Raw genomic sequence first — 13,619 nt, 5'->3', positions numbered from 1 at the left:
TGGGATTCACCCAAAACTCTATGGTGTTTACCTTGAGCATCCTGCCATGTGGATAGATCCAAGTAGGCAGCCGTGTTGGTCTGAAGCAGTAGAACAAAATAGGAGTCGATTGCACCTTTAAGACCAACCTGCCGTGTGACATCATTTTAGCTTCGCAGCCAGAAGTGATGTTGCAGGATACTGTTGGTATAAGCTCCGAGGGTTGCTTGCAGCCAAGGAAAAATAGGGCTGGTGATTCTATAATATCTGCTATCAGTGCCCACTAGCATATGCCTTTAGCCTTTTTTTTTTAAATCGAACTCAGAATGTGGTAGGGCTGCCAATCTCCAGTTGGGGCTAGGGGATCCCCTGGTTTGGAGGCCCTCCCCTGCTTCAGGGAGGGAGGGGGTTGAATGTCCGCTGGGCTTACCCTATCAAGTCCTGTTCCCATAGAGCATAATGGATAAACAAGCCATGGGTATCTAGGGCTTTTGGGGAGGGGTGCTGTTTTTTGAGGTAGAGGCTCTAAATTTTCAGCATAGCATTTGGTGCATCTCCTAAGAAAACCAAGCAACACAATGAGCTCCAAAAGAAGGTACCCCATCCTCAATTATTTCAATTGAAGGGAAGGCATTTAAAAGGAGCACAGTCCCTTTAAATATGATGGCCAGAACTCCCTTTGGAGTTGAATCGTTCTTCTCACAACCTTGTCCTTGGTCCCACCCCACAAAGGCCCCAGATATTTCCTGAGTCAGAACTGGCAACTCTAGAGTCACCATTTAATCAGCCCAGTAACTCTCTCATGATGACTGAGAGTACCTCTTGCCCCCAACTTCCTCCTGAGTTTCACAGGGATTTTAACCTAGGTAAACGTCACACTTTCATCTGCTCTATTGGATTGACTCCAGAATTTATGGAACAAAATATATGTTGAGAATCTGTTGTAAGTCAACACTTCTCAGATGTCAGCTATTCAGAGGTGTTTGGGCTTTTTTTAAACACCCTCTTTGGTTTATGTTGTGTACCCTACCTAACTTAGAACAACTGGGTCAGTAGAGTAAAAGCTACTCTGTAAACCTAACAAATAGCACATTTCATAACTCATGAAATCATTGCCTAGTAGAAAATCAAAAGTGGGTTAGAGACAATGTGTGGGAGGAGAGGTGGCCCAGTTATATAATATGGGTAACTAAAGGTTAAAGAGTCCAGCTGAAAACAACTATTTTTTTCACCCCAGAAATAATATAACTGAGAAATACGTAGTCTTGCCAAAGGCTGTCTTCTCAGCTTTTTCTGGCTACTTAGAAACAAATTGCAAAAAGGACTTGAAGCATTAGAGTTATGAGCCACAGAAATTCAATGAACACAAAGAGAGAGATCACAAAAGCAGTATTATTTGCAATAGCTTCAGGTTAAAGCTTTTAAACAACATAATTCACAATTATTAGAATCTTAGCAAGTCATCCTAACTGAACCATTACACTGACTTTTTAAAAAATAAGTTTTTGATACTTTAAAAACTTTTAGGTTAATGGTTCCAGTGCACTGTATGGAAGAATAACAAGGGGGGGGACTTTGGGCTATATACATTTGCATTCTGGATGGGCTGAAGCACCTGGAGTTCTGGTTCAGTGTAAATGTGCACAGCAGGACAATGAGAGGTGATGCTTCAAGATTCAAAGTTTATCAGTCTGTATTTACTGATGTTAAAATCAGGATCTTCCTACGTTTGTCGTTGATCACAACAGGAAACAAAACATAAATTCTTTTGAATTGCAAGACACTAATGCAATGCAGCACAAGGAGGGCAATTGGCAAACCACCCATTTCCCCTGCAAGCTGAAAAACTCAAGCCTGAGACATCTGGGTCCTGCTTTATGCACTCCCATGAAATGTTGTGTTTCCCTTATGCTACACAGAACAGGCAGGCAAGAAAGCAGGCACAACAAACTGTACTGAGAATTTAAATAGTGTTTTCAAAGCATTTTATATACAATATCTTCTTGTAATCCTTACAACACCCCTGTAAGGTAGGCAAGTGAGAACTGTGACTGTAGACAGGAGGCAGAGGTTGAGAGGAATTGCCTTGTCTAAAGCCATAGAGTGAGACCTGAACCAAATATTTTCACAGATCACTTTTTTATTTTTCTTTATTGCCACCAGCTTGCAGTAGGATAGGAAGGAAGACACAGTAATCCTATTATTAAATGCTGGTGAAATTTAGAATGGCTTTGGAGGCTTGGAAAACAGGCAGAGCGTGTTCTTTGCTGTTCTCAGTAATTTACAAGAGGGAGGCTGGTTTACGGAATCAGCAGAAGTCAAGAAAGAAAACTTTTTATGTGGAGTGTACCATTTCCAGCTGCCGGTGTGGGAAGGTTATGTTTTTTAATAATCCCTCGTGGAGGGAGTATTTGTAAATAAAAGAGGAATATCAAAGAGAAAGCAAAAATTGATTTTTCTCCCAGACATACTAACTTCCTGTTCAAGACAGCTGTGTATTCAAACATGCAAGTCTTCACTCATCTGCAAGTGGAATAGTCTGAGAAGGAAAAAAAACTTAATGCCTTGGATTTTGGTGGTCTGACTATAGAATTTTACCTTTACTTCTCTGGTGAGATGGGGGTGGGACCTGTTGTTCTATCCCTTAATTAACAAGACTTGTGATTGCTAGCAATAATAACTTTAATAATTTGGAAATCTAAACTTTACTGGGCTTCAGAACATTCTACCTGTGAACTGCTGCTCCCAGCTCCCTACTCATCCCTTCTGTTCAATCTCTGAGGGCTGGATCTGACAAAAATGAGACCTTAGGGTGGCATATATAGTCCTGCCTATCTTCCCTACTTATCAAGTTACCGAAGGTCTCCAAAAGGACTTGGCTAAACAACTTGAAGTTAGCCACATTTTTATTATATCTGAGTGTGCCTGGTAGGAGATTCTCTGCACAATTAAAATGACCAAGATGAGCTTTGCAAGAGGCCGGCTGCAAGCTACCATGCACACTGAACAGCATTCTCATGAAATTTGATGGCTCAAATTGTGGCACTAGCCAGTCAAACCTTGACTGTTTGACTTTTAAAATATGAGGGTGGGGGAGAAGGGCAAAATGAAACTCCTGAAGTCATATTTTGCTTTGCAACATATTAAGAACAAATGCAGTGAGATATCTTGTATGGAGGCAGAGAAGATTTTTAAAGGTCAGTAACTATTTCTGTGTGCTAGGTTATTCAGTAGCAGTGGAAAGAGCCATGAAATGGAGCCCCAGACTGCCTTGGTGGTCTTTCATCTAAGTATGAATCAGGGTCAACCCAGCTTAACTTCCAAGATCTGAAAATATCAGGCTAGCACCCTTGGCTATTCAGGGCAAGGCAGGTTATTCAATATGTCTCTATAATTGTTCCATTTCCAGAAAAAGACACTGGGGGGATTTCTAAGTCTAAGCCCTGTTCTAATTTCAGTCACAGTATTAATATTCATTAATAATCCCTCTCCCCCGCCCGCCCTCTGGGTTGTTTGGTCACTGGGTTACAGTGCGGGATCATATCTAACCTACTTTCATTCATGAGTTCCTTATTTAGTTCAAGATGTTCCCACCCCCTCACTCTATCTGCCTTATTGTTGATACATGTTACAGTCAAATTGGTTTTTGTTTTCTAGGTCAAATCTCATCTTGTTGTTTCATGCATACGGGCACGTCTCTGAAACCCCCAGGCAACAAGTCTTGGTTGACAAACGGTTCAAAAGTTCTTGGAATTAACTTTCTCTCACAGAGCAACATGAAATTAAAACTGGAGGCAGAGAAGGGAGAGAAGTGACATAGATCAGAATTGACCTGGGAAGAGGAGAGCACAAAAGCTGTTGTGGCGCAGCTGTTAGCAAGTTGGAACCATAACTTGGAAGTTCTGGGTTCAGAGTCTTCCACCAAGCTCACCTGGGGCTAGCCATCTATGGATTTGTTTAATCCCTGTCTATCTCACCTTCATTCCAAGGAACATGGGACAATGTACACAGTTCTCTACTCCTCCATTTTATCCTTAGAAAAACCCTGTGAGGCAGGGGTGTCAGGTCTTCCCTGGCCATTGGTGGGGGTGGGGGGGGGTGTACAGCTGTCAGATCCAAGTTTGGAAACTTCTGGAAATTTGGGGGATGGAGTCTGGGGAGGACAGGGACCTCAGTGAAGTACAATGCCATAAAGTCCACCCTCCAAAGCATCCCTTTTCCCCAGGGGAACTGATTTCTGTAATCTGGAGATGAGCTGTAATTCCAGGGGATCCCCAGCTCCTACCTGGAGGCTGGCATCCCTTCATGAGATTAAGCTGAGAGTGAGTTGCCCAAGGTTATCCTGTGAGAAGGAAGGGCATGATAAAAATGTGACTGAATGTTACAAATGTGTTTGTTGTTAAAACAAGTTCTTATGTATTAAAGTGTTAAGCTGATAAGGAAGAAAACAGAAGTAGAAAATAAATGTCAGAAAGGTTAGGCTGCTGTTCTTAGAACAGCGAGGCTTGTGTTCAAGTCCTTCATAAATATGAAACTTTCCAGCAGTCAGTCCTACCTCACAGAGCTGTTGGAATGATTTAAAAAAAACCCCACACGCCTATGTATGCCACACTCAGCAAAAAGGGAGGGATATAAATGAATTGTTCTGAAAACCAGGTCCTGATGACCACTACTGATCAAGGTCACAGAAGAGTTAATGGCTGACTGGCTGTTTCTCTGGCCTGATTTTTCTAGATGGGTTTCAAGAAGAGTTAAATGCATATTTTTTTAAAAAGGCTGCAAGAACAGTATTCGCTCTGCCTTCTTGTTTGAATAGAGTGATACTGTGTGGGGGTTTTTTTTCTCCAGCACAAAACATACTTCTCAAATTAAGCCCTTGAGATGGTCACAAAATAAGCAGCAGCATCTCACTGGGTTTGGAAATGTATACTTCAGTACAGATCACGTAAGGCATTTGGATCAGCAAGAAGAGGTTTTATAACAGTATTATGTAATCCTGTTTTCAGAGCTGGCGACACAGCAGCCCAGGACTCAGAGAGAGGGCAGCACTGCCTCTTCCACAGATTTAAAGGCAGCTGTTCTGTTTTTCTGTCTTTGCATGAGGATGCATTTTATTTCGCTGCACTGAAGGTTTTAATCTTTGGGTTATAATGTGTTTTTGCTAAGTTTAGGAATACAGAATGGCCGAAGTCTGAATGCTAGAGTCCTAGATGGGGGGCCTAGCTTGAGGACAGGGAATCCAGAACTGGTGGGTGAGCTGGGGGCCTTACCATGGCCAGCTACTAAGCCTCTGTAGGACCCCAAACTACAGAATCTGCAAATTTGCAAGGGTGAGACAAATTTACATCTGCTCTCCTTAATCCACCTGCCCTACCTGGAGAACTGCAAGACAGCAAATTAGGGCTCGTGCTCAGAGCTGCTAACTTGTAAACTGGTCCCTCTAGCTGTCCCCTTGATAGAAATTTGATCTGCAAGCAATGATCAGGTCAGGACAAACTAGAATGTGTCTAGAGGGCAAGATGGTGAGGGGGTCTGGGGACCAAATCCTATCAGGAAAGGTTGAAGGAATTGGGTATGTTTAACCTGGAGAGGACATGACTGAGAGGTGATATGAAAGCCAACTTCAAGTATTTGAAGGACTGTCATATAGAGGATGGAGAAGAGTTGTTTTCTGTTGCCCCAGAAGGTTGGGTCAGAACTAGTGAATTGAAATTAAATCAAAGGAGTTTTTGGCTAAACATTAAGAAAAACTTCCTGACAGTTAAGGTGGTACTTCAGTGGAACATGCTTCCTTGGGAGGTGGCAGGTTCTCCTTCTATAGTGGTTTTTAAGCAGAGGCTAGATGGCCATCTTGACAGCCATGCAGATTCTGTTTGTTTAGGCAGATCAAGAGAGGGATGAGCCAGTGCTTGGCTCTTGAGGCTCTTTCTTACATTCCCAGAGTAATGTTGATGGGCCACCTTGGGGTCAGGTAGGAATTTTGCTCCAGACCAGATTGGCCCAAGGATCCTGAACGGGGTGTGTGCCTTCCTTTGGTCATAGAGTGGGGGAGGTAGTTGTGAATTTCCTGTGTTGTGCAGGGAGTTGGACTAGGTGACCCTTGAGGTCCTTCCCAGCAATCTGTTTCTATTTAACTTCATTCATGTCCTGAGAAGCTTCAGTTCCCCATGTCCTAGGGTTGCTTTCCTCCTGGTGTGGCCCTGGAGTTCTCCCAGACTACAGAGATTAGTTGCCCTGGAGAAAATGGCTGCTTTGGAGGGTGGACTCTGGCATTATACCTTGCTGAGGTCCCTCCCCACCACAAGTTCCCAAGGCTCCAGGCCCCAAATATTCAGGAATTTCCCAACCCTGAGTTTGCAGCCTTGTCCACACTTTGAGCCTCTGTTAAAAAAATCCAGGTGGCAATCCTTACTTATGCTGGAATTGGCACTTTTTGTGTGTGCACCCTTCAACCAACTCCATGTTGACCCACATGGCTACCCAAGTTCACCATCTAATGATGTGGCCAAGCTTCACAAAAGGGTAACTACCAATTAGTACCATCAGAGTACATGCTCAAATGCCACACCTGGCCCTGTGCAGTCAGCAGCCCAGAGTGGTACCCACAGCTACCCTTCAGCCAGAAATTATTTCCTTAATTCCCCAGCTTGGCTCACAGCACCATCAACCGCACATCTGCAAGCCATAATGGAACTTAATGTGCTGTAGCAGTTAGTGAGATTTGGACTGGGATCCACCCAACAATCACCCTTGAGCCCTGATTCTCACAAAATGACCTTGGGCTGGTCAGCTTCTCTAAGCATAGCCTACCTCATAGGGTAGTTGTGATCACAAAAGGGAAGAAAACCACGTAGGCCACCTTAAGTTCTTTGGAGTATGGGTGGAGTAGAAAGGCCTTTAAAAGTATTTTGAAGGTCACTGGAGTTCACCGAAACATATGCAGCACCAGTATCATATATGCAAGTCACAGACATCCCAGCAGCTGCATATAATCTTGACTACACCAAAGACATTTTTGTTAGTAAGTTACTATCCCAACGTCCTACCATTTGAAACTCACCCACTGTGGTATTTGAAAACTGGTTCAGGATTCTACAAAACAAAGCCGTATGGTCAAATTCCCAAGACACACAAGTTGGGTATGCTGTTGACATCTGACATAAACAGCAACTGAGATATCTGTTTTCTCAGAATTAAATACTACTATGTTGAATGGGCCTTATTCCCAAGTACACATGTACAGGACTGCATGCATATATACCGTACTTTGAAGCAGGTTCCAATATATTAGATGAGGCTTACTGACTGGTACTTCGGATTTCTGCCTGTATCAAGACCAGCATGTGAACATAACACAGGACAAGCTGTTTGAGGAATTATGTTGGCTGTAGGGAAAAACTCCAGCTTCATTTACTTCTGATCCTTGGCTAAGGTTCTATTGCCCTCTGCTGGCAGTCAGAAAACAAGAGTCCACATGGGGTTGTGCAGCAAGAAAAAAATTGTTTTAATTTTGTATTGAAATTTAAGGGAAGGTGTATCAGTTTCAAGAATTCTCAGAACTGTTGTTGCGTTCAAAAGACTCATCGAGTTCCATTTCCATTTTTATTAAGATCTGTCCAATAAAGAGGAGGGACAGTGGCTCAGTGGTAGAGCATCTGCTTGGTAAGCAGAACGTCGCAGGTTCAATTCCTGGCATCTCTAACTAAAAAGAGTCCAGGCAAGTAGGTGTGAAAAACCTCAGCTTGAGACCCTGGAGAGCTGCTGCCAGTCTGAGTAGACAATACTGACTTTGATGGACCAAGAGTCTGATTCAGTATAAGGCAGCTTCATATGTTCAATTTTTTTTTATGTATGGACAACAGCAGATTTTCCTGAGTGGATTTTTTTTTTCACAAAATGGTATCAAAATATCAGGCAATCTAGTCAACCTTCTCTTCTAAAGACTCCCGCGTTTTCAAGTGAATTGGACAAAAGGGAGGGGGTCTGATTTTACAGCACCTTGTATGAGCACCCCAACCATCCTCTCTGCAATAGTAGCAAAAGGTGTGGAAATGGCTGCTGGTCTTCTGGAGAAGTCTTAGTTGTTTTGTTGCCAAACTTAGTAACCGGGAGTAAAAGCAGTCCTTCCAGAGAATCTGTCTAATGAGGTGCCCACCTGCCCACCAGTCATGTTGTGGAGAAACTGGAGGGTTTTAACACTGAGGCAAGTTGTGTTGCATTGTAATGGGTTTGTTGGGAGCAGGAGATGGAGCATGCAGTCTCTTTGGAGAGTAACCTAAGAAAAAGAAAAGGAGTTTACCTCTCTGAGCCTGAGAAATGAAAAATGTTACCCCAAATCACTAATTAATCTATCTACAAAGAGGAAGAAAAAGAAAAACAAGATACTTATGGCTCGCCCGCGGAGCCAAATGGACCCGGAACGGTTCCAGATGGCTCTGCGGGATCCCTGGCCCTCTGGCGACTCCCTCGATGGCCTGATTGAGACTTGGAATAGCCGGCTCTCTAGGGCCATTGAGGAGATCGCACCTCGGCGCCCTCTGCGACCTCGGACTAAGCTGGCTCCGTGGTACACCCCGGAATTACGCCAGCTGAAACAAGGCCTTAGACGGCTAGAGAGGCAATGGCGGCGTACCCGTGACGAGGCGATTAGAACATCCTATAGGAAGTTTATGAAGTCCTATGAGATGGCAATCAAGGCCGCAAAGAAAACATACTTTGCGGCTAAGATTGCATCTGCAAATTCGCGCCCAGCCCAATTATTTAGAATAATTCGGAACCTGACTACATTGCCTCAAGGCAATTCAAAAGCTAAGGAATTGGAGATAGGCTGCGAGGCCTTTGCAAAATACTTTGCGGATAAGGTCCAATCGCTCCGCCAGGACTGCCCCGCCAATTTAGAGGCAGTAAGTGGACTCGAAGCCCAATGCGTGTCTTCGGATTTAACTCTGGATTGCTTCGACCCGCTCAGCTTGGAGAAAGTCGACAGAATTCTTGGCACTGCACGATCCACGACTTGTGACCTGGACCCATGCCCCTCCTGGCTAATCAAGGCCTGCCAGGAGGAATTAAGATATCCTATACGGGATATTATAAATCGATCCCTTTCAGAAGGTGTTTTTCCAACACCCCTGAAAGAGGCATTGGTCCGCCCTCTCTTGAAAAAACCATCAGACCCGGCCGAATTGGCACACTACCGGCCAGTCTCAAATCTGCCCTTTTTGGGCAAGATTATCGAGAGGGCAGTGGCGATGCAGTTACAGGAATTTCTGGAGGACGCTTCCGTCTTAGATCCATGCCAGTCCGGCTTCCGCCCGGGTCATGGGACGGAAACAGTCCTGGTCGCCCTCATGGATGACCTCCGACGACAACTGGATCGAGGCGGCTCGGCGGTATTGCTGTTGCTAGACCTATCGGCTGCGTTCGATATGGTCGACCATCAGCTGCTGACCCGCCGCCTCGCCGACGCAGGAATTCGGGGGCTAGCCTTACAGTGGCTCTCCTCCTTTATTGACGGTCGGGGACAAAGGGTGGCAATCGGGGGGGAGCTGTCGCAGAGGCACCCACTTCATTGTGGAGTGCCTCAGGGAGCAGTTCTCTCCCCGATGTTGTTTAACATCTTTATGCGCCCCCTTGCCCAGATTGCACGGAGGTATGGGCTGGGCTGTCATCAATACGCAGATGACACCCAGCTCTATCTACTGATGGACGGCCGGACTGGTGATGTCCCAACAAACTTGGACCGGGCATTACAAGCCGTGGCTGACTGGCTCAGGCTGAGCGGGCTGAAGCTGAATCCGGCGAAGACTGAGGTCCTTTGCGTGGGCCGCGGCGGGCCGGGAGGGGAGATCACCTTACCGGCCTTTGACGGTGCGCCACTGGTACCAGTGCGCAAAGTCAAGAGCCTGGGAGTGCTACTGGAATCCTCTTTATCAATGGAGGCCCAAGTAGCTGCCACTGCTAGATCCGCCTTCTTTCATCTTAGGAGAGTGAGGCAGTTGGCCCCCTTCCTGGAACGCACCGACCTAGCAACTGTGATCCACGCAACGGTCACTTCGAGATTAGACTACTGCAATGCCCTCTACATGGGGCTGCCCTTATACCGAACACGGAGGCTTCAGGTAGTCCAGAACGCGGCGGCCAGGCTGCTGGAGGGACTACCACGGTGGGAAACTGCACGGCCTGGGCTGCGGGATCTACATTGGCTGCCGGTTGTCTACCGTGTTCGCTATAAGGTGCTGGTTATCACCTTTAAAGCCCTATATGGCCGAGGACCTGCCTACCTAAAGGACCGCCTCTCCCCATATGTGCCCCAGAGAGCACTGAGATCCAGCTCACAGAACTTACTGACAATCCCTGGGCCAAGAGAAGCCAGGCTGAGGGCCACTAGGGAGCAGGCCTTCTCGGTGATAGCCCCTCGCTGGTGGAACGACCTTCCGGAGATGGTGCGAGCCCTGCGGGACTTGAACCAATTCCGCAGGGCTTGCAAAACATGTCTCTTTCAGCTGGCCTTTGAGATGGAACCCGACTAATTTGATGAATGGACAACTAGTCATCTTGTGGATATCACGACTACAGCATTTAGCACCTATTTTATTATATATTTAACTTTTAAATAATTTTTACTGTAACTGATATTTAAAATTGTTTATGTTGTTTTATGATTCATGGGATTCCCATGTCTGTCAGCCGCCCTGAGCCCGCCCCGGTAGGGAGGGCGGGATATAAAAATAAAATATTATTATTATTATTATTATTATTATTATTATTATTATTATTATTATTATTATTACTTAACGCTTCAGAAACACAAGAAAGGAAAGGCTGAGGATCAAAACAAACTGAATATTAAACAGCAAAAAGCCCAAAGCAACAAAAATAATACCTCCTGAATTGTCCCTCAGTGATCAAGGTTTTTATTTGCCTCTTTTTTCTATCATAAGGAGTCTCAAACCAGCTTACAATCACCTTCCCTTTCTCTTCCCAAAACAGGTACCTTGTGAGGTAGGAAAGGCTGAGAGTTCTGAGAGAATTGTAACTGGACCAAGGTCACTCAACAGATTTCATGCGGAGGAGGAGTGGGGAATAGGATTGCCAGCTCTGGGTTGGGAATTTGCGGGGTAGAGCCTAGAACAGTAGGGTATGGGGAGGGATTTCAGTGGGACATAATGCCATAGAATCCATCTTCCAAAGTGGTCATTTTCTCCATGTGAACTGGTTTCTGTTGCCTGGAGACCAGCTGTCATACTGGGAGATTTCCAGCCAAGACCTGGAGACTTGGCAACCCCAGTGGGGAATCAAACCCAGTTATCCGGATTAGATCCCACCACTCTTAACCACTATACCATGCCGGCTCTTCCCCTGGGAAAATGATGCTAGAAGAGCCAGTTAATAGTAATAACAAATCAATCAGGCTAGTCTGGTGGACCCCTGTATGAGACAGGATGCTGGACTAGATGGACCATTGGTCTGATCCAGCAGGGTTCTTCTTATATTCTTATGTCTACCAAGAAGTGCTATCCAGGCAGAATCCATCCATCCTGGTTCTAGCATAATCCAAGCAAGATGTCTCTCCCCAAGATGTTAGGAACATAAGAACATAAGAGAAGCCATGTTAGATCAGGCCAATGGCCCATCCAGTCCAACACTCTGTGTCACACAGTGGCAAATATATATATATATACACACATACACACATATACACACACACACACACACTGTGGCTAATAGCCACTGATGGACCTCTGCTCCATATTTTTATCTAAACCCCTCTTGAAGGTGGCTATGCTTGTGGCCACCACCACCTCCTGTGGCAGTGAATTCCACATGTTAATCACCCTTTGGGTGAAGAAGTACTTCCTTTTATCCATTTTAACCTGTCTGCTCAGCAATTTCATCGAATGCCCACGAGTTCTTGTATTGTGAGAAAGGGAGAAAAGTACTTCTTTCTCTACTTTCTCCATCCCATGCATTATCTTGTAAACCTCTATCATGTCACCCTGCAGTCAACATTTCTCCAAGCTAGAGTCCCAAGCGTTTCAACCTTTCTTCATAGGGAAAGTGTTCCAGCCCTTTAATAATTCTAGTTGCCCTTTTCTGGACTTTCTCCAATCCTATAATATCCTTTTTGAGGTGCGGCGACCAGAACTGCACACAGTACTCCAAATGAGACCGCACCATCGATTTATACAGGGGCATTATGATACTGGCTGATTTGTTTTCAATTCCCTAATAATTCCCAGCATGGCGTTGGCCTTTTTTATTGCAAACGCACTGTCTTGACATTTTCAGTGAGTTATCTACCACGACCCCAAGATCTCTCTCTTGGTCAGTCTCTGCCAGTTCACATCCCATCAACTTGTATTTGTAGCTGGGATTCTTGGCCCCAATGTGCATTACTTTGCACTTGGCCACATTGAACCGCATCTGCCACGTTGACGCCCACTCACCCAGCCTCAACAGATCCCTTTGGAGTTCCTCACAATCCTCTCTGGTTCTCACCACCCTGAACAATTTAGTGTCATCTGCAAACTTGGCCACTTCACTGCTCACTCCCAACTCTAAATCATTTATGAAGAAGTTAAAGAGCATGGGACCCAGTACCGAGCCCTGCGGCACCCCACTGCTTACCGTCCTCCATTGCGAAGACTGCCCATTTATACTCACTCTCTGCTTCCTATTACTCAGCCAGTTTTTGATCCACAAGAGGACCTGTCCTTTTACTCCATGACTCTCAAGCTTTCTAAGGAGCCTTTGATGAGGAACTTTATCAAAAGCTTTCTGGAAGTCAAGGTAAACAACATCTATCGGGTCGCCTTTGTCCACATGTTTGTTCACCCCCTCAAAGAAATGTAACAGGTTAGTGAGGCAAGATCTTCCCTTACAGAACCCATGCTGAGTCTTCCTCAATAAGCCGTGTTCATCAATGTGCCTACTCATTCTGTCCTTGATAATGCTTTCTACCAACTTTCCCGGTATTGAAGTCAGACTGACTGGCCTGTAATTTCCCGGATCTCCTCTGGAACCCTTTTTAAAGATGGGGGTGACATTTGCTACCTTCCAGTCCTCAGGAACGGAGGCAGATTTCAATGAAAGATTACAGATTTTTGTTAGAAGATCCACAAGTTCAACTTTGAGTTCTTTCAGAACTCTCGGATGTATGCCATCCGGACCCGGTGACTTATTAGTTTTTAATTTGTCTATCAGTTGTAGGACCTCCTCTTTTGTTACCTCAATCTGACTCAGGTCTTTCAACAACCCTTCCAAAATTAGTGGTTCTGGGGCAGGCAAAAAGTTCTCATCTTTCACAGTGAAGACGGAGGCAAAAAATTCATTCAGCTTCTCAGCCATTTCCCTATCCTCCTTCAGTAATCCTTTTACCCCATGGTCATCCAAGGGCCCCACTGCCTCCCTGGCTGGATTCCTACTTCTAATATATTTGAAGAAATTTTTATTGTTGGTCTTTATGTTTTTTGCAATATGCTCCTCATAGTCCCTTTTTGTCTGCCTGATCACAGTCTTGCATTTGATTTGCCACAGTCTGTGTTCCCTTTTACTAATCTCACTTGGACTGGTTTTCCACCGCTTAAAGGAGTCCTTTTACAGCTTCCATTACTTTGTTTGTTAACCATGCAGGCCTTTTC

The 13,619-nt window shown here is 45.0% G+C and overlaps 1 protein-coding gene across 1 annotated transcript in view; it reads right to left on the bottom strand.

Annotated features, from left to right (window-relative positions):
* Nucleotides 1-8,169: 8,169 nt before the first annotated feature.
* Nucleotides 8,170-13,619, bottom strand: part of KIAA1210 (KIAA1210 ortholog) — a 58,927-nt gene continuing 53,477 nt past the window's right edge. The window contains exon 13 of the mRNA XM_060249374.1: nt 8,170-8,254. The gene's annotated coding sequence lies outside the window, so the exon portion shown is untranslated. The remainder of the gene's footprint in view (nt 8,255-13,619) is intronic.

Source organism: Heteronotia binoei, chromosome 11, assembly GCF_032191835.1.
Source record: "Heteronotia binoei isolate CCM8104 ecotype False Entrance Well chromosome 11, APGP_CSIRO_Hbin_v1, whole genome shotgun sequence".
Classification (NCBI taxonomy): domain Eukaryota; kingdom Metazoa; phylum Chordata; class Lepidosauria; order Squamata; family Gekkonidae; genus Heteronotia; species Heteronotia binoei.
Note: the sequence above shows the minus strand (reverse complement) of the source record. Positions and strands in the feature narration are given on the sequence as shown.